Source organism: Jaculus jaculus, chromosome 8, assembly GCF_020740685.1.
Source record: "Jaculus jaculus isolate mJacJac1 chromosome 8, mJacJac1.mat.Y.cur, whole genome shotgun sequence".
Lineage (NCBI taxonomy): Eukaryota > Metazoa > Chordata > Mammalia > Rodentia > Dipodidae > Jaculus > Jaculus jaculus.
In genome coordinates this window covers 42,181,565-42,203,352 of record NC_059109.1, presented here as the reverse complement: position 1 = coordinate 42,203,352, position 21,788 = coordinate 42,181,565, and the positions used below count along the sequence as shown (strand labels likewise).

Below are 21,788 nucleotides of genomic sequence, written 5' to 3'. Positions count from 1 at the left end.
TGAAGACAGTACTAGTAATTCATTGCCTAGGGCACAAAAGTAAACAGCCAAAAAAGAGGTAGCTAACCAGGTTAGCTGGAAGACCATACAACCCCATGAGTCTTGGGGCTCTTTGAACTGTCCTACAAGTTTCTTCCTTTCTTCCCTCCCTCCCTTCCTTCTTAATTTATTTTTCGGTTTTTCAAGATAGAGTTGCCCATACTGACCTGGTATTCATTATGTAGTCTCGAGTGGCCTCAAACTCATGGCGATACTTCCACTTCTGCCTCCCAAATGCTAGGATGAGACCCTACCTCAAAAAATGAAAAAATAAAGAAAAGGATAGAAAAGCCCCGGGGGTCAAGGCAAGTGTGAATTTCAAGGGAAAGGGCATTGTGGATGGCAAGAGCAAGTGGCTGAAATCTCATTGTCACATCAGCCAGGAGGAAGTAGAGAAGCATGAGAGTTTTTGTTTGTTTGGACTGGGGAGATGTCTTAGCAAACAAAGGAGCTTGCTTGCAAAGCTTGTTGGTCTGGGTTTGAAGCAGTGTAGTATAACTGGGCACCAGAGAGTAAACAGGAATGTCTTTGGGTCTCTCCTTGTATGTAATCTACATTTTGTACAGAAGGCTCTGACTTTTTTTTTGTTGTTGTTGTTTTTGTTTTTCGAGATAGAGTCTTAACCCTATCTCAGGCCGACCTGGAATTCACTATGGAGTCTCAGAGTGGCCTTGAACTCATGGTGATCTTCCTACCTCTGCCTCCCAAGCACTGGGATTAAAGGCGTGTGTCATGGTGCCCTGCTGCTCTGACTTCTTATCTGTTGCCTAAAGGAGTTTCCTAGAACTGTTGTTTTTTTTTTTTAAATTAATTAATTATTTATTTATTTGAGAGCAACAGACACAGAGAGAAAGACAGATAGAGGGAGAGAGAGAGAATGGGTGTGTCAGGGCCTCCAACCTCCGCAAACGAACTCCAGACGCGTGAGCCCCCTTGTGCATCTGGCTAACGTGGGACCTGGGGAACCAAGCCTTGAACCGGGGTCCTTAGGCTTCACAGGCAAGCGCTTAACTGCTAAGCCATCTCTCCAGCCCTCCTAGAACTGTTTTTTTGTAGTTCTTTTGTTTTGTATGTGTGTGTTTCCTGTTTTTTCCAGATAGGGGTCTCACTCTAGCTCAGACCAACCTGGAATTCACTATGCAGTCTCAGGGTGGCCTTGGATCCTCCTATCTCTGGCTCCCAAGTGCTGGGATTAAAGGCCTGTGCCACCATGCCATGCTCCTAGATCCCCTTTCCTAGAATTAAGGGTTAAATCTGATCCTGGGCACTGTGGTTGGTTAAACTTAGTCTCAAAGCCTGGAGTCATAGCTGGCCTCTTCCTGAGCCAGCCTGGCGTGCACACCAATCAGTCTCTCTCAGACTCACCTCTGTACTTCCTCATCTTTCCTTAATCTAATAGTCTCTCTACACCTTACCCTCTGGTTTGTGGATTTTTAATTATTTAAATTCATTAAGACAAGAATCTGGGTACCCTAAATCTATTGATATATATTGGTATATTAGTGAGGAACCCCAAAATTTCCATTTCAGGTTCAATTCCCAGTAAATCTAGGTGCAAAGTGGTGCATTACAAAAGGGGGGGGGGCTGGGTTGGGCGTGGTGGCACCTGCCTTTAATCCCACTATTGGGGAGGCCTAGGTAGGAGGATCACCATGAGTTGGAGGCCACCCTGAGACTGCATAGTGAGTTCCAGGTCAGCCTGGACTAGAGTGAAACTCTACCTCAAAAAAATATTTTAAAAAAGGGAGGGGGTTGGCTGGAGAGATGGCTTATTGGTTAAGGCACTTGCTTGCAAAACCTAAGGACCCAGGTTGAAATCCCCAGTACTCACATATGCTAGATGCACAAGGTGAAACATGCATCTGAAGTTTGCAGTGGCTGGAGGCCCTGGTGTACCCATTCTATCTGCCTCTACTTTTCTCTCTCAAAAATAATAGAGCCAGGTGTGGTAGCACACACCTTTAATCCTAGCACTCAGGAGGCAGAAGTAGGACGACTGCCATGAGTTCGAGGCCACCCTGAGACTACATAGTGAATTCCAGGTCAGCCTGGAGTAGAGTAAGACCCTACCTTGAAAAAAACAAAAAAGAAAATAAAGGAAATAAATGGAGGGAAAATGAAAAATATTATGAGAAGTGCCTAAAGAATGTAGGTAACAAATCATCCAGCCTCTCCTAGGAAAGAACTAAGAAAGGAAGGACATCAATTAAAGATTGCTAGAGTGAAGAATCTCAAATAGTGGAGGAAACAAGCTAATAATTCTGCCACTCAAATGGCAGAATTAGAAGGAAGAAGTTCTGATGAAGAAAAGCAGAAACTCCTTTGATTCAATATGACCTCATTATATGCCCACAGGAGCTTCTGGTAGAAATGACAGTGAGGGGGCCAGAGAGATGGCTCAGTGGCTAAGGCACTTGCCTGCAAAGCCTAACAACCCAGGTTTGATTCCCCAGTACCCACACAAAGCCAGATGCACAAAATGGTGCATGCATATGGAATTTTTGCAGGGGCTGGAGGCCCTGGTGTGCCCATTCTCTCTGTAGCGGTAAGGAGGCAGAGGTAGAAGGATCACAGTTATTTCTAGACCAGCCTGGGTCTACAGAGTTCCAGGTCAGTCTGGGTTAGAGTGAGACCCTACCTCATAACTCCCAGTTCCACACAAACCACGCCCGGCTTATTTTATTTTATTTTTTTGAGATAGGGTCTTGCTGTAGCCCAGGCTGACCTGGAATTCACTATGTAAATGTGAGTGCTGGGATTAAAGGCATGCACCACGACACACCGCACGACCCTTTTCTTAATAAGTGTCCTTTGATTTATGCCTCATTGTCCGTGTGCTTAATTCTTTATGGCTGTGAGACAAGGAACATGACTGTATGAAAATCTGTGAATATTGTAGGTAGGCATGGCAGTCTTGTCACAGGAGGATGGACTCACCTCCTGGTATGAAGGGGAGGTAGGTAGAGTCTGTCAATCATTCACTTGTTAATGAAACCATCCCTCACCTAGACATGCATAAGAGGTGGAAGTTCTGGCTGGGCGTGGTGGTGCAAACCTTTAATCCCAGCACTTGGGAGGCAGAGGTAGGAGTATTGCCGTGAGTTCGAGGCCACCCTGAGACTACAGAGTGAATTCCAGATCAGCTTGAACGAGAGCGAGACCCTAAGTTGGAAAACAAAAAAAACAAAAAAAAAAAAAAAGAGGTGGGAGAACAGTTATTACCTTCATGATAACCCCAGAACCTCCTCCATTGTAGTTGCTCACAGACCCTTATGGAAACTGCACCTTTTCTGAGTTGTCACTCCAAAAGCTTAAGTTTTCCATTTTTCTCCCTCTTGTTTGGATGCTATCTAAAATGTTGAGGGTGTCTGCCCTGATAATTTGGGGGCTTTTCCATCTTTTTCTATTTCTTTTTAAAATATTTTGAGAGAGAGCAAGAGAGAATGAACACACCAGTGCCTCTAGTCACTGCAAATGAACACCAGATGCATGTACCACCTTGTGTATCTGGCTTTACAAGGGTACTGGGGAACTGAACCGGGTCCTTAGGCTTCACAGGCAAGTGTCTTAATCTCTGAACCATCTTTCCAGCCCACCTTTTTTCTATTTTATAAAAATCATTTTACCTTTTTCAAATTCTATTATCTCCTTTGCCTTACATAATTAGTCTTAGGCTGGCCTAGAACTCACATCAATCCTTCTTCAGCCTCTTGAGTGCTGGGATTAAAGGCCTGCACTACTACACCCAACTAGTTTTTAAATATATTTGAGAGAGAAGGAGTATGGATACACTGTGGCCTTCTGCACTGCAAACTTCAGCTGTCACTTTGTGCCTTTGGCTCTACATGGGTACTGGAGAATCAGGCAGGGGCCATGCTAATCTTCCCTGTACCATTCCAATTTTAGTATATGTGAGGCAAAAGCAATCACAGGTACTGGGGAATCATACCTGGGCTATCAGGCCTTGCAAGCAAGTGCCTTTAACAGCTGAGCTATCTTTCCAACCCAAAGAAAACATTATTTTTGTTTTTTGAGGTATGTATGAAGTATGTTTTGCAAAGAATTCTAAAGTTGCCGGGCATGGTGGTGCATGTCTTTAGTTCCAGTACTTAGAGGCAGAGGTAGTAGGATTGCTGAGAGTTTGAGTCCACCCTGAGATAGCACAGTGAATTCCAGGTCAGCCTGGGCTAGTGCAAGACCCTATCTCAAAAAACCAGGAAAAAAAAAAAAAAAAAGAATTCTGAAGTTATCTGAGTGTTTTGAGGCAAGGTCTCACCCTAGTCCAGGCCAATCTGGAGCTCCTTCTGTAGCTCCAGGCTGGCCTTTAACTCACAGCAATCCTCCTATCTCATCCTCCTGAGTGCTGGGATTAAATGTGTGCACTACCATGCCTATTAGGAAAATTACTATCTACCTTTTGTAATTTTTGTTATTTATCTATTTTTGTTTATTTGCTAGGAGAGAGACAAGAGAAAGAGAATGTGCAGTGGACATGATAGACCTCTTTCCACTGTAAATGAACTCCAAACATATGTACCACCTTGTGGACCTGGATGTACATGGTGTAGCAGACAGCTTCAGGTTCACTAAGGTGAACTTCCAGACCAGGCACAGTTGTGGAGGAAGAGATATTTATTGAAGCTTACAGATTCAGGAGAAGTTCCATAATGGCAGAAGAAGCTGGCCTGTCTTCACAGGTCCAAGCAGAGAGAAAGGAGCACAAGCCAAAAGCCACACAGCACAGCACACTTCAGGAACTCCAGATAGACACACTTTGCAAATCTTTAGATGAATCTCAAACCTACTGCCACACCTTAGGGCTGGATCCTATGATCCACCCATTGAAACCACCTCCAGCCAGGTGACTGCAGATCCAAACAAGCTATTAAAACACTGAATATGGGCTGAAGGGATGGCTTAGCAGTTAATGTGTTTGCCTGAAAACCATAGGTTCAATTCCCCAGGACCCATGTTAGCCAGATGCACAAGGTGGCGCACACATCTGGAGTTTGTTTGCAGTGGCTGGAGGCCATGGCGTGCCCATTCCCTCTCTCCTCCTCTTTCTCTGTCAAATAAAAATAATCTTAAAATATTAAAAAAAAACCTGAATATATTGGAGGTCATCTATTCAAACTACCACACATGATTACTGAGGAATAGAATCCCAGCAGTCATTTTTTGGAAGCAAGCTCCTTTAACCACTGAGTCAACTCTCCAGCCTCCTGCCTTTTTTTTTTTTTTAAGATTTATTTTAATTTTTTTTCCTTTTGTTTTGTTTTATGAGGTAGGGTTTCACTCTAGCTCAGGCTGACCTGGAATTCACTATGTAGTCTTGGGTGACCCTGAACTCACAGTGCTCCTCCTACCTCTGTCTTCCAAATGCTGGGATGTAAGGCATGCACCACCACACCCAGCTATTTATTTGTTTATTTATTTATTTATTTATTTATTAGAGACAGAGAGGGGTGGGGGAGGAGAGATTGAGAATGGGCTCACCAAGGCCTCTAGCCACTGCAAATGAACTCCTGACACATGTGCCACCATATGCATCTGGCTTATGTGGGTGCTGGAGAATTGAACCTCTGGGTCCTTAGGCTTTACAGGCAAGTGCCTTCAACACTAAGCCATCTCTCCAGGCCCTCATATCTTTTGTAATTTTATTTTATTTTTTAAATATATTTTTTTATTTACTTATTTGAGAGCGACAGAGAGAGGAGAATGGGTGCACCAGGGCCCCCAGCCACTGCAAATGAACTCCAATGCGTGCGCCCCCTTGTGCATCTGGCTAACGTGGGTCCTGGGGAATCAAGCCTCAAACCCGGGTCCTTAGGCTTCACAGGCAAGTGCTTAATCACTAAGCCATCTCTCTAGCCCTGTAATTTTATTTTTATAATCAAGAATAATTTGGCTGCTGGGTGTGGTGGTGCACATCTTTATTCCCAGCACTGGGGAGGCAGAGGTAGGAGGATCACTATGAGTTCAAGCCCTGCCTAGGACTAGAGTGAGTTGCAGGTCAACCTGGGCTGGAGTGAGGTTCTACCTTAGGGAAGAGAAAGACAGAAGGTAATGGAAGGGGAATATAATCAAGATTTAATATGTATAACAATTGTCAGTAAATAAAAATCTTTAAGAACTTTAAGAAGTCACCCATCCCTTTTAAGTCTATAATTTCCAAAATGGGGCAATCCACTGTCATTTATGTTTCAACTGTGTTCTATTGTAGGGACAGATGTTTGCTTTTGTTGTAGGATTGAACTGATACACTAGATGGAGCCCTTGGTCTTCAGTTATTAGCATAATGTTCAAGAGAGCCTGACTACCATTCCTCATGGGGGTTAGATAGCTGAAGTGAAAGCAAACCAATCTTTCACAGGGGATGGAAGACTTTGAGTTAAATAACTCAAAAACAGGAAAAAGGGAAGTCATGTGTGGTGGCACACAACATTAGTTCCAGCACTCAGAAGGCAGAGGTAGGATAGCCATGAGTTCGGGGCCACCCTGAGACTATATAGTGAATTTCAGGTCAACCTGGCATACAGGGAGACTAACTTGGGGGAAAAAAAAGTAAGAAGAAAAGAATGCATCCAAATTACTCAGGCTTATTGCCCTGCCTGGGCAAAAGTGTCACCCTATCTGGGCTTGGTGGTGCACACCTTTAATCCCAGCACTCGGGAGGCAGAGGTAGGAGGATTGCCTTGAGTTCAAGGCCACCCTGAGAATACATAGTGAATTCCAGGTCAGCCTGAGCTCGAGTGAGAGCCTACCTTGAAAAAAAAAAGAAAAAAAAGTGTCACCCTGGTCAAATTAGGTATCCTAACAGGTGTGCAAGAGATCATTTTCTGAATAATTCTTCCTGTGCTCCCTGCCTAAAAAAATGGAGTGGCTACAGTCACTAGCTGAGCACGTGTGCTACTGGTGAATTTACAGCATTGAAAATTATGTTTTCGTTTCCTCCTTCTGCCTCTTTTTGGTTTTTCTTATTTTGTTTTTTCAAGGTAGGGTCTCGTTCTAACACAGGCTGACCTGGATTTCACTCAGTAGTCTCAGGGTGGCCTTGAACTCATAGTGATCATCCTACCTCTACCTCCCAAGTGTTAGGATTAAAGGTGTGGTGTGCACCTCCATGCCCAGGCCCAACATGGGATTTTTTTTTTTTTTCCCTCGAGGTCTTACTCTAGCCCAGGCTGACCTGGAATTCACTACGTAGTCTCAGGGTGGGCTGGAACTCATGGCAGTCATCCTACCTCTGCCTCCTGAATGCTGGGATCGAGCACCACCATGTCTGGTTTGGGATTTTTTTTTTTTTTTGCTATTGCTTTGACTCTTTATAAAATAAATATTTCTTTAAATTATTTTTTGGTTTTTCAAGGTAGAGGTAGGGTCTCATTTTAGTGCAGATTGACCTGGAATTCACTGTCTCAGGCTGGCCTCAAACTCACAGCAATCTTTCTACCTCAGCCCCTCAAGTGCTGGGATTAAAGGCGTGTGCCCCTCGCCCAAATGCTTTTTAAAAATTCTTATACTGATGGAATAACTTAAGGTTCAAGGACCTTTTTTCTTGAGTCTATAAGACAGGGGAGGGACAATTTTCTTTCTTTTCTTTTTTTTTTTTAAATTTTTTTTTTTAATGTGTGTATCTGCCTCACAGGTGGGACTGTGAATGACATTTTTTTAAAAATTTTTTTAAATTTATTTATTTGAAAGCAACAGACACAGAGAGAAAGACAGATAGAGGGAGAGAGAGAGAATGGGCGCGCCAGGGCTTCCAGCCTCTGCAAACGAACTCCAGACGCGTGCGCCCCCTTGTGCATCTGGCTAACGTGAGACCTAGGGAACCGAGCCTTGAACCGGGGTCCATAGGCTTCATAGGCGAGCGCTTAACCGCTATGCCATCTCTCCAGCCCGATTTTCTTTCTTTTCATAGGATGTGCCTAGAAACAGTCCAATTCCGAAAGACATCATCTGATGGGCAATCCAATCTGGAACCTAATTGGAGATGCTCAGGGACAGATGAAATTGAAACCAAAAAACAGTCCTGCTAAGAATGAAAGAATAGAAAAAGGGTTAAATCCAACAATTCTTTATACTTCTTCAAAGCAAGGATTCCACTACCAAATTGTCCTAGTTGATCTCCTTCTCAGAACTCCAAAGGACAGATAGCAAGAAAACCAGGCATGGTTGGTTGTAATGTCAGCACACTGCAGGCTTGAGAACTGCCCTGAGTTCAATGTCAGCCAGGACTAAGAAGCTAAATAGCTTGTGCTTGTCTTTAAAAAAAAAAAAAAAAAGAGGGATTGCTTAGTGGTTAAGGCATTTGCTTGCAAAGCCAAAGGACCCAGGTTCGATTCCCCAAAACCTACGTTAGCCAGAAGCACAAGGGGGCGCATGCGTCTGGAGTTCGTTTGCATTGGCTGGAGGGGCCCTGGCACACCCATTTCTGTCTGTCTCTCTCTCCCTCTTTCATCTGTCAAATAAATAAAAATAAAATAAAAACCAAGCACAAATTCAGTATGGGGCTGGAGAGATGGCTCACTGGTTAAGGTGCTTGCCTGCAAAGCCATACGATCCGGTTCGATTCCCCAGTACCCACGTAAAAGCCAGACGCACAGAGATGCACGCATCTGAAGTTCCCTTGCAGTGGCTGGAAGCCCTGGTGCGCCCATTCTCTTTTCTGTTTGCAAATATGTATATATGTATGTATGTATGCATGTATACACACACACACACACACACACACACACACACACACACACACACATATGATTGTTTGTTTTTCAAGGTAGGGTCTCACTCTGGTCCAGGCTGACTTGGAATTAACTATGTAGTCTCAGGGTGGCCTCGAACTCACGGCGATCCTCCTATCTCTGCCTCCCGAGTGCTGGGATTAAAGGCATCCGCCACCACACCCGGCAAAAAAATGTATTTTTTTTAAAAGACCGATTCAGTGTCTGCACGTGCTGGGCTACTATCCCTAGATCAAAAGGAACGTGCATCAAATCTTAGAAGCGTCTCTGCTCCAGGAGCCATAGCCCGAGCGTGGGCGATCAAGGGAAGTCCCCAGAGCCAGTAATGGCCTTAGTAGCTCCAGGGTTAGCTAGGGTTCGGTATCCGCGGGTCAGCCCAATAAGAAGATAAAACTCCTGCCTGCCTAAGCTAGGTAACAGTATCCAGTAGCTCCGCCCACCTCCGGTCTGTAAGAGGCAATATTCCCAGGATCCCGGGCGGTTTCCATTGACGTTATTTCCGGAACAAGTAACCTTCCTTGGGCAGTTGCAGGGCTGGAGAGCTCTCGCGATATTTGCTCCCGCGCGATCTGCTTGCTCACTCTAGCTGTGACATCCTCCTCCTCCACCCCGCCGCCTTTCGGCAATCTTCGCCAGTCCCAGCCCCGACCAATCTGCACTCAGATAGTATAGATGAGGGTCTCCCCTCCGAACCCCGGTCCGCGCGCGGGGCGTCAGGCAGTAGGCACGGGGTATGAGGTGCGCGAGGCCGACCGCAGCTTCACTGCGGGCGGCCACGGGCTGGCGACTACTAGCGAGCGTGGGCGGGGCGGGGAGGGCGAAGCCTGCCGAGTAGCGGCTCGATTGTTCTGGCCTGGCTATGGCGCCTCTCCTCCCCCCCGCCATGGCTCCCCGTGTCCCTGCTCCGCTCCTCTCAGTGAGTGAAAGTGGCCGCCGCCGCCGCCGGCCCAGCGCCCGCAGCCGCCTCAGCGCCGCCGCCATCTTGGGGTCCCAGGAGCCGCCGAAGGAGCGAGCTAGGAGCGTTCCCGTCCAACGCGGTCACCGTCCCTCGGCCTCGGAGAGCGAACCGCTGCTCCACAGTCGGCGGGGCGACCCCCCCCTCCTCCGGACCCCGCCCGCACCCCGCACTACCCCCCCCTCCGCCGTCGTCGTCGCGGCGGCGGGGCCCCGCGGCCCGAGGTGAGGTTGAGTCAGAGACGTGGGCGGGCAAACGGAGGGGGGTGTCGTGGAGGCCCCTCGGCGCCCCTCTCTCTCTCTATCTCTCTATCCTCTCTGCGGGCGACGACTAGGCCGCGCGTCTTAAAGGGACCGTCGCCCCCCCACCCCGCCCTGGGACTTGGTAGGGATTTAAGGGGCGTTTAGCTGTGGACACCTCCCTTCATAGGGCTTGGAGACCTGGGCTTGTGCTCTCTCCGCGTACCACGGGTGACCCCATGGACCCGAGGAAGCCCATGGAGTACCCGCACGTGGGGAGTATTAGATCAGGTGTGCACGTGGGACCCGGTGGGGCGGTGTCGGGCTAACACGTGTGTGGGTTTGGGGGTGGGGAAGGGCAGGGCGGAGGCTGTTGGGGTGGGACTGGACAACCCGGCGGCCGAGGGGTCTACCTGTCAGTTTAGAGGGCTTGGTTGTAGGAGTGCCAGTTTCTAGGAAGCGAGCCTGGGGTAACGCGTGAATGGTGATAAGTTGCTGATTGGTGTGAGGTGGGACAGGCTAGCACGTGCACAGACTTAAGAATGTGTAGGTGACACCCCTTCTGAATATATATATACATAAGTGCATGTATTCACACACACTCATATATACATACACTTAGGCAGTGCAGGGCGGCGACTTAAGCAAGTGTCATGTTATCTTGACAATTCTTTCTTGAGCTTGCTATGAAAAGTGTTAACTTCCGTAATCACGGAGATGGAAGCCCCCTACAGTTAGGACTGATCGAGACTCCTAAGAAGACACTTTATCTTAGTTTAACAACCAACTCTGCTGTACATCCATGTTCTTGAACTTGTTAGGAGTGGGAGAAGTCATGTGTACAGTGAACCAACCCTCTAACATCCTGGTAACCAGGTTAGTTTTCCTGCCAGTAACTTTATGATTTTCTTACCCAGTTTTCATTGTGGCTTCCTAGTGCTAAAATTTTTCTTCCTTCCCTCCCTCTCACAGGTTTCTCTTTCTCTTTTGTCTATTTTTAATTTTTCGGTTTTTTGAGGTAGGGTCTCACTCTGGCCCAGGCTGACCTGGAATTCACTATGTAGTCTCTGGGTGGTCTCGAACTCATGGTGGTCCTCCTACCTCTGCTTCCGCAGTGCTGTGTTTAAAGATGTGTGCCACTATGCCCAGCTTCTTGTTTTTTTAAAATATTTATGTATTTGTGGGCTGGAGAGATGGCTTAGCGGTTAAGCACTTGCCTATGAAGCCTAAGGACCCTGGTTCGAGGCTCGATTCTCCAGGACCCACATTAGTTAGATGCACAAGGGGCTCACACACGTCTGGAGTTCGTTTACAGTGGCAGGAGGCCCTAGCACGCCCATTCTCTCTCTCTCTCTTACCTGCCTCTTTTTCTTTGTCACTTTCAAATAAATAAATAAAAATTAAAAAAAATTTAAAAAGTCTTTAAAAGCATTTTAAACAATTATCTATTTGAGAGGAGAGAATCAAAGAGAGAGAATTCAATTGAATGACCCAGGGCCCCTAGTCACTGCAAACGAACTCCAAATGCATGTGCCACTTTGTGTGTCTGGCTTTACAAGGAAGGGTATTGGAGAATTGAATTGAACCTTGGTTCTCGGGCATAGCTCACAAGTGTCTTAATCACTAAGCCGTCTGTACAACCCCTGTCTCCCCCCCCCCCCCATAGGATCTCACTCACTATAGCCCTGGCTGATCTGGAATTCACTTTGTATTCTCAAAGTGGCCTCGAACTCATGGCGGTTCTCCGACCTCTGCTGCTCAAGTGCCGGGATTACTGGGATTACGGGTGTTCACCACCACTCCTAGCCTTTTTTGTTTGTAGTGAGGCTGCCTCAGCCTCCACAGTACTGGGATTACAGGTCAGGTTTTATTCATATGCAGCTATTACTCAGCTTATTTAGACACAGTTCAATAATAATTTTTTTGTATATGCATAAATTACACATATCATCATTTAATGTCACCTGTAAAAGGAGGTTTTAATTCTTTAATATTTTTTTAAAGTATTCTTAAAAATTATTTATTTGTTTGACAGAGAAAAAGGGGGAGAGAGAGAAAGAGAAGAGAATGGGCGTGCCAGGGCCTCCAGCCACTGCAAACGGAACTCCAGATGTGTGGGCCCCCTTGTGTATCTGGCTAACCTGGGTCCTGGGGAATTGAACCTGGGTCCTTTGGCTTTGCAGGCAAACACCTTAACCACTCAGCCATCCCTCCAGCCAGAAGAAGGTTTTAATTCTTTAAGCAGTCACTGCCCTTTTTCCTTTTTTTTTTTTTAAATATTTTATTTTATTTTATTTATTTGAGAGCGACAGACACAGAGAGAAAGACAGATAGAGGGAGAGAGAGAGAATGGGCGCGCCAGGGCTTCCAGCCTCTGCAAACGAACTCCAGATGCGTGCGCCCCCTTGTGCATCTGGCTAACGTGGGACCTGGGGAACCGAGCCTTGAACCGGGGTCCTTAGGCTTCACAGGCAAGCGCTTAACCACTAAGCCATCTCTCCAGCCCCCTTTTTCCTTTTTTCCCATCTTGTAGTAATCACCACTCTACTCACCAATCTCTGTAGATTTGTCTGTTCTGGTTATTTCCATTTAGTGTAAATGTGATCTTGAACTGTGCTCCCTCTTTGTAACTGGTTTCTTTTACATATCATGATGTTTTCCAGGTTCATCTCTCTTATAGCATGCAAACTTTGTTCCTTTTTTATTGCTAATTAGTCTACTCTAGTTGGGGAGTTATACTTTTTTGTTTCCTAAGTAAGATCTCACTCTAGCCCTATAGACTCAGGCTGACCTTAAACTCACAATGTTTCTCCTATGTGTGCTGCTCTAGTGCTGTGATCAATGGTGCATTCACCCCCACCTCCCAGGCAAGGTCTCATGCTAGCTCAGGTTGACATGGAACTCTTCCTTGCTCCAGGCTGGCCTCAAACTCAAGGCGATCCTCTTGCCTTATCTTCCCTAGTGCTGGGATTAAAAGCATGTGGCACATTCCCAGGCTTGAGATTTTTGTCTCTCCTTGCCCTGGAGTTTGTGACTAGGCTAGAAAAGCTGGTCTACAAACCCCAAGAAGCCTCCTGTGTTGGCTTCCCCAGTACTGAGATTATATCCCATGCATGCACCACCATTACTGTATCTTTTTTTTTTTTTTTTTTAATTAAAGGGTTTTCAAGGTAGGGTCTCACTCTAGCCCAGGCTGACCTGTAATTCACTATGTAGTCTCAGGGTGGCCTTGAACTCATGGCAATCCTCCTACCTTTGCCTCCCAAGTGCTGGGATTAAAGGTGAGTGCCACCAGGTCTGGGTATTTATTTTATTTTTCATGAGGCAAGGTCTGACTGTAGCCCAGGGTGACCTTGAATTTACTCTGTAGTCCAGGCTGGGCTTGAACTCAATGTGATTCTCCTACCTCAGCCTCCCAAGTGCTGGGATTATAGGTGTGAGCCAATATGCCCATTAATTTTAAAATATATCATAGTGTATGTAGGCTATAGGCAAATACTCCATTATTTTATATAAGGGGCATGTACATCCTTAGCTATTGAATTTTGGTATGAGAGAGTAACTGGAACCAGCCCCCACACCATTGAATTGCAGTACAGTCATGTACAGTACAGCCACCATACCTGTACCAAGGCTGTTTTCTGTTTCTGTTTTTTTTTTTTTTTTCCAAGGCAGGGTCTCACATTAGCCCAGGTTGACCTGGACTTCAGAGTGTAGTCTTGGGGGTGGCCTTGAAATCATGGAAGTCCTCCTATTTATGCCTCTCAAGTGCTGGGATTAAAGGCATGGATCACCACACTCAACCCAGAGACATTTTTAAAAAAATTTATTTAGTTACTTGAGACAGAAAGAGGCAGATAGAGACAGAATAAATTCAGTATGGGCACACTAAAGCTTCCTTCCTCTTCAAATTAACTCCACCATGTGCATCTGACTTTACATGGGTACTAGGGAATTGAACCCAGGCCTGAGGCTTTGCAGAAAAGTGCCTTTATCTGCAAAGTCATCTCTCCAGCCCAGAAACATAATTAATATCCTTGTTACCTGAGGTTAGTAGCCTTTTAGGATAGTACCATGAGTGTCCAGGGGATGGACGCCTGGAGTCAGTGTGATCATCTAATTATAAACTGCTTCACTTTTTTTTTGGTTATTATTTGAGAGAGATAGAGACAGGCAGACAGAAAGATAGAGAGAATGGGCATGCCAGGGCCTCTACGCACTGCAAATGAACTCCAGGTGTATGTGCCACCTTGTGCATCTGATTTACATGGATCCTGGGGAATTGAACCTGGGTTCTTTGGTTTTCAGGCAGGCACCTTAACCGCTAAGCCATCTCTCCAGCCCCCCCTTTTGTTTTTCAAATTAAAAAAAAAAATTATTAGCATTTTCCATGATTATAAAAAAATATCCCATGGTAATTTCCTCCCTCCCCCCTGTTTTGCAAATTTTTATTAACTTCCATGATTATAAAAAAATATCCCATGGTAATAGCCTCCCTTCCCCCACTTGCCCCTTTGAAATTCCATTCTACATCATATCCCCTCCTCATCTCCATCAGTCTCTGTTTAATTTCGATGTCATGATCTTTTCCTCCTCTTCAAATATTTTTAATTAAAAAAAATTTTTTTGTTTATTTTTATCTATTTGAGAGTAACGGGGGGGGGGAGAGTGGGCGTGCCAGGGCTTCTAGCCACTACAAATGAACTCCAGATGTGTACGCCCCTTTGTACATCTGGCTAACGTGGGTCCTGGGGATTCGAGCCTTGAACCGGGGTCCTTTGGCTTCATAGGCAAGTGCTTAACTGCTAAGCCATCTCTCCAGTCCTTTTCCTCCTCTTATGATGGTCTTGTGTAGGTAGTGTCAAGCACTGTGAGGTCATGGATATGCAGGCCCTTTTGTGCCTGGAGGGAGTATGTTGTAAGGAGTCCTACTTTCCTTGGACTCTTACATTCTTTCCACCACCTCTTCTGCATTAGGCCCTGAGCCTTGGAAGGTGTGATAGAGATATTGCAGTAACTGAGCACTGTAGTCACTTCTTTCTAGCACCATGATACCTTCTGAGTCGTCCCAAGGTCACTGCCATCTTAAAAGAGAAGATTCTTTACCAAAAGTGAGAATAGAATTAATATAAGGGTATGAACATTAAGAGAAGTGCTTACTGGGAAATTTGATAAGAGTAGTACAGACAGCAGCAGATGTTACACCCCTAGGGCTCATGACTACCCCTGTTTTAAGTTTTCAGTAGCAGGGATGTATTCCCTCCCATGGGGCCTCCAGTCCAATTAGAGGGCAGTTGGTTTCCACCATGACAGACGTGCCACTATTGCAACTGTTGGCTCATTTGGTCTGACTGGCCAATTATAAGGCTTGCAATGTCCACTATTGAGTATCTTCACTGGTGATTTCTCTTTCCCTCATTGAACTGCATGCAGAATGGCTTCTTCCAGCTTTCTGTCAGCTGGTCTACATGGAGGAGGTTATCAGCTCAGTTCCAGCAACCAATCCCCCCACCCCCTTTTTGTTGTTTTTTTGAGGTAGGGTCTCACTCTAGCCCAAGCTGACCTGTAAGTCACTATGTAGTCTTAAAGTGGCCTTGAACTGATGGTGCTTCTCCTACCTCTACTTCCTAAGTACTGGGATTAATGGCGTGTACCACCATGCCTGCCTTCTAACTGTATTTAAATTTTTTTTATTTTTTTTTATTTTCACGGAGGGAGAAAGAGAAAAGAAGATAGAATGGATGCACTAGGGCCACCAGCCACTGCAAACTCCGCCAAATGCATGTACCACTTTGTACATCCGGCTTTATGTGGGTACTAGGGAATCAAACCCAGGTCATTAGCATTACAATCACCTTAACCACTAAGCCATGTCTCCAGCCTTTAACAATGCTTTTTTAGAAATAGTTTTAAAAACTCATTTATTTGAGAAAGTGAGAGAAAGAGGCAGATTGAAAGAGAGAATGGGGCTGGGCGTGGTGGTGCACACTTTTTTTTTTTTTTTTTTTGGCTTTTCAAGGTAGGGTCTCACACTAGCTCGAGCCCTGGCTGACCCAGAATTTACTATGTAGTCTCAGGGTGGCTTTGAACTCACTGTGATCATCCTACCTCTTCCTGGTGAATTCCTGAACAGCCTGGCTAGACCACGGAGCAAGATCCTACCTCGAAAATCAAAAAAAAAAAGAGAGAGAAAGAATGGGTATACTAGACCCTCTAGCCACTGCAAGTGAACTCCATCTTGTGCCATCTTGTGAATCTAGCTTTTACATTGGTACTGGAGAATCAAACCTGGTTACTCAGGCTTCACAAGGCAAGTGCCTTAACTACTGAGCAATCTTTCCAGCCCGGATATTTTTTAAAGTTTTTATTTATTAGAGAGCACGTGAGAGCGCAAGCACACCAGGGCCTGTAGACACTGCAAACAAACTTCAGATGCATGTGACAATTTGTTTACGTGGGTTCTGGGGAATCAAACCTGGGTCCTTAGGCTTTGTAGGTGAGCACCTTAACAGCTGTTGCAGTTTGGTTAACATTGCTGGTAGAAATCACCCAGCCAAGATCAGCTTCTGGGAAAAAGAGAGATAATTTGCCTTACAGGCTCAAGGGAAAGCTCCACGATGGCAGGGGAAAGTGATGGAATGAGCAGAGGATGGACATCACCTTCTGGACAACATCAAGTGGACAATAGCAACAGGAGAGTGTGCCAAACACTGACAAGGGGAAACTGGCTATAATACCCATAAACCCACCCCTAACAATACACTCCCTCTAGGAGGCATTAATTCCCAAATATCCATCAGCTTGGAACCTAGCATTCAGAATACCTAAGTTTATGGGAGACACCTGAATCAAACCACCACAACATCTAACAAGTCTCTCCAGCCCCAGCTTTTTCATTTTTTTGACATGTGTATGTATATGTGGTGTGTGTGCATGCATGTGTGTGTGTGTAGGCCAGAGGTTGATGTTGGCTGTTATTGCTTTACTCTCCACCTTATTTACTAAGGTAGGCTCTCTCACTTGAACTTGGGGCTTACGAATTTTGGCTAGTCAATCTTGCCTGCTTATTTTGAGGATCCCCTACCTCTGCTTCTTGAGTGCTGAGATTAAATGTGTGGTGGCTGACATTTGCTATCTTTGAGAGTGTATTTGTGTATGGGCATGTCAGAGTCACTTGCCACTGCAAACAACTCGACACGTGTACCACTGAGCATGGAATTACAGATGAGCAGCCATGTCCACCCAGAATTTATATGGGTACTGGGGATCAAAACTACTGCCCTAGTGTGTGGCAAGTGTTATGCACAGGAGCCTTCTTGTCAGCTTTTTGAGTCAGGAGATAGGTATGTGTTAATGACCGTAAGTAGTTCCCATATCCAAATGAACTCCAGATGCATGTGCCCCTTTGGGCATCTGTCTTTATGTGGGCATTAGATATCAAACTTAGATCACTAGGCTTGCAGGCAAGCCCCTTAACCATTAATTCATCTTTCCAGCTCATATATGTATATGTGCGTGTGTGTGTGTATTGAACTCACAATGATCCTTCTACCTCTGCCTCCCTAGTGCTGGGATTAAAGGTGTGCACTCCCTTGCCTGTCATACACACACACACACACACACACACACACACACACAGTTTTTAAAAATTTAACTTATTTGCAAGCGGGGGGTGGTAGAGAAGGAGAGAGAGAGAATGAGCACTCCCCGGCCTCTAGCCACTGCAAACGAACTCCAGATGCATGTGCCCCTTATGCATCTGGCTTATGTGGGTCCTGGGGAATCAAATCTGGGTCCATTGGCTTCACAGGCAAATGCCTTAACCGCTAAACCATTTCTCCAGCCCATATATATGTATTTTATATGTGTGTGTATTGTGTGTCTGTCCATTTGTTGTGAATGCAGAAATGCACATTTGCACAATTTTTGGGTTGGACCTCATCTTCCACCTCAATTGAGGAAGGTTCTGTTATTATTCACCACTGTGTTTGCCATGATAGCTGCAAGAAACTCCAGGCATATGTGCTATTTTGCACATCTAGCTTTACATGGATACTAGGGAATTAATCCAGGGGCAAGAGGCTTTGTAAGGAAGTTGCTTTTTTAAAAATATTTTATATTTATTTATTTATTTGACAAAGAGGGAGGGGGGGGGAGAGAGAGAGAGGGAGAGAGGGAGGGAGGGAATGAGAATGGGTATGCCAGGGCCTCCAGCCACTGCAAATGAACTATAGACACATGCACCCTCTTGTGCATCTGGCTAATGTGGGTCCAAGGGAATTAAACTTGGGTCCTTTGGCTTTGCAGGGAAACACCTTAATCACTAAGCCATCCCTCCAGCCTATTTTTTGTTTGGTTTGGTTTGGTTTGATTTATCGAGGTAGGATCTGCTCCTAGCCCAGGCTGACCTAGAATTCACTATGTGGCCTCAGAGTGGCCTCTAACTCATGGCAATACTCCTGCTTCTGCCTCCCAAGTGCTAGGATTAAAAGCATGCGCCACCACATCCAGCCCTGTAAGTTCTTTTAACCATTGAAGCCATTTCCCCAGCCCTATAATAAATCCTTTATTTATTTAATTGCTTATTTTTTTGTAGTTTTTCAAGGTAGGGTCTCACTCTAGTTCAGGCTGACCTGGAATTCACTGTGTGGTTTCAGGGTGGCCTTGAACTCATGACAGTCCTCCTACCTCTGCCTCCTATGTGCTGGGTTTAAAGGTGTGCGCCATCATGCCTGGAAATATTTTGTTTTTTGAGGTAGGTTCTCAGGTGACCTGGGATTCACTATGTACTCTCAGGGTAGCCTTTAATTCACAACAATCCTACATCTGCTCCAAGTCCTGGAGTTAAAGGTGTGTGCCACTATTTTTTTTTCCAATATGTATATACATATTTTCTGTTACATGTGTGTGTATATGCACACACACACACAAACACACACACACACATATATAACATCAGGTGGACAATAGCAACAGGAGAGTGTGCCAAACACTGGCAAGGGGAAACTGGCTATAATACCCATAAACCCACCCTAACAATACACTCCCTCTAGGAGGCATTAATTCCCAAATATCCATCAGCTGGCTACCTAGCATTCAGAACACCTTCGTTTATGGGAGACACCTGAATCAAACCACCACAACAGCTAACAAGTCCCTCCAGCCCCAGCTTTTTCATTTTTTTGACATGTGTATGTATATGTGGTGTGTGTGCGTGCATGTATGTCTGTGTAGGCCAGAGGTTGATGTTGGCTGTGTTACTGCTTTTTTTTTTTTTTTTTTTTTTTTTTGGAGGTAGGGTTTCACTGTAGCTCAGGCTGACTTGGAATTCATTATGTAGTCTCAGGGTGGCCTCGAACTCACAGTCCTACCTCTGCCTCCTGAGTGCTGGGATTAAAGGTGTATGCCACCATGCCTGGCTTTTTAAATTTAAATTTTATTTATTTATTTATTTGCGAGAGAGAGAGAGAACAGAAATAAGCAGGTAGAGAAAGAGAGAGAGAGAGAGAATGGGTGCACCAGGGCCTCTAGCTACTGCAATCAAACTCCAGATGCCTGTGCCCCTTGTGCATCTGCCTTACGTGGGTCCTTGGGAATTGAACCTGGGTCCTTTGGGTTGCAGGCAAGTGCCTTAACCGTTAAGCCATCTCTCCAGCCCCTGACTTCTATTTCAATATTTTATTCTTAATATTTGAGAGAGAGAGAGAAAGAGAGAGAGAGAGAGAGAGAGAGAGAGCGCACGCACATACTAGTGTGCCAGGGACTCCAGCTGCTGCAAACAAATTCCAGATGCATGTGCCACCTTGTGCATCTGGCTTACATGGGTCCTGGGGAATTGATCATGTGTTTTTTAGCTTTGAAGGCAAGCACCTTTAGCACTGATTCATCTCTCTCAGCTCCCTTTATTTATTTTTTTGTTTCCTTGTGTGTCCCTCTTCCCACACAAGTGAATAAATAAAAAAGTTGTTTTAAAAGTTAAAAAAGCTGGGTGTGGTGTTACATGCCTTTAATCCCAGCAAAGGCAGAGGTATGAGTTCAAGGCCACCCTGAGACTGCATAGTGAATTCCACGGCAGCCTGGGCTAGAGTGAGACCCTACCTTGAAAAACCAGAAAAAAAAAAGAAAAGAAAAGAAAAAAAAAGTTAAAAAAGAGGCTGGGCGTGAAACCCGACCTCCAAAAACCAAAAGAAAAGAAAGGGAAAAAAAAGTCGTGGCATGAGGCCGGGCGTGGTGCCACACACCTTTAACCCCAGCACTCGAGAGGCAGAGGTAGGAGGATCGAGTTCGAGGCCACCCTGAGACTAAATAGTGAATTCCAGGTCAGCCTGGGCTAGAAGGGAACCATACTTTGAAAAATAAATAAATAGGATTTTAAAAAGAGAAAAAGGGACAGCATGGTGGCACACACTTTTAATCCCAACACTCAGGAGGCAGAGCTAGGAGGATCACCATGGGTTCTAGGCCACCAGGAGACTACATAGTGAATTCTAGGTCAGCCAGGACTAGAGTGAGACCCTAACTCTAAAAGCAAAAAACAAAAAACAACAACAAAAAAGTTTAAGCCGGGCGTGGTGGCACATGCCTTTAATCCCAGCACTCGGTAGGCAGATGATTTCAAGGCCACCCTGAGACTACAGAGTTAATTCCAGGTCAGCCTGGACCAGAGTGAGACCCTACCTCGAAAAATCAAAAAAAAAAAAGTTTAAAAGGAAGCTGGGTGTGGTGGTGGTGCATTCCTTTAATCTCAGCACACAGGATATACAAGGGGTTGAGTGCATCTGGAGTTTGTCTGAAATGGCTAGAGGCCCTGGCATGCTCATTCTCGCTCTTAAATAAGAAATACATTTAAAAAAATAAAAGATAGTTTTGAAATGGTTTAAGTTGGCTGCATTCTTGTGGTTGAACATGTCTTTGAGCTACTGATCCTGCTGCCTCCATTTTCGAAGGGCTAGGTCTGTGTAACCCACCCAGTTTATACTGTGCTATAGATGTAACCTGTGATCTTGTTGTGCATGCTAAGCAGTCACTCTAAGAACTGAGATATAGGCTGTCTGAGAGCAGAAGTTTTTTTGTGGGGAAGGGGGTTTGATCTGGAATTAACTGTGTTATCTCAGGGATGGTGATCCTCCTACCTTTGCCTTTTGAGTATGGTATTAAAGGTGTATGCCACCATGCTTAGCTCCTGAGAGCATTTTTAAAAATTTATTTTTATTGATAACGTCCATAATTGGAGACAGTATCCCATGGTAATTCCCTCCCTCCCTCCACTTTCCCCTTTGAAACTCCACTCCATCATATCCCTTCCCCCTCTCAATCAGTCTCTCTTTTATCTTTATGCCATGATTTTTTCCTCCTATTATGATGGTCTTCTGTAGGTAGTGTCAGGCAATGTGAGGTCATGGATATCTAGGCCATTTTATGTCTGGAGAAGTATGTTGTAAGGAGTCTTACCCTTCCTTTGGCTCTTACGTACATTTTTTCTGCTACCTCTTCCACAATGGACCCTGAGCCTTGGAAGGCGTGATAGAAATTTTTCAGTGCTGAGCACTCCTCTGCCACTTCTTTTCAGCACCAAGGTGCCTTCTGAGTCATCTCAAGGTCACTGCCATCTGAAAAGAAAAAATTCTCTAACCAAAAGTGAGAGTAGCATTAATATATAGGTATTAACATTAAGAAAGGTGCTTACTGGGCAGTTTGGTGAGCATAGTATATACATTTAGACAGACAGCAGCAGATGTTACACCCCTAGGGCTCATGACTACCCCTGTTGTATGTAGGTTTTCAGTATAAGGGATGTATTTCCCTCCCATG

At 45.2% G+C, this 21,788-nt stretch overlaps 1 protein-coding gene and 1 pseudogene across 2 annotated transcripts in view; one reads left to right on the top strand and one right to left on the bottom strand.

The window, feature by feature from the left end:
• Positions 1-3,903: 3,903 nt before the first annotated feature.
• LOC123463167 lies at positions 3,904-3,969 on the bottom strand (annotated as a pseudogene).
• A 5,950-nt stretch (positions 3,970-9,919) lies between these two features.
• Ino80 (INO80 complex ATPase subunit) overlaps positions 9,920-21,788 on the top strand; it is a 178,304-nt gene continuing 166,435 nt past the window's right edge. For both annotated transcript variants that reach the window (XM_045156229.1, XM_045156228.1), the window contains exon 1: positions 9,920-9,962. The gene's annotated coding sequence lies outside the window, so the exon portion shown is untranslated. The remainder of the gene's footprint in view (positions 9,963-21,788) is intronic.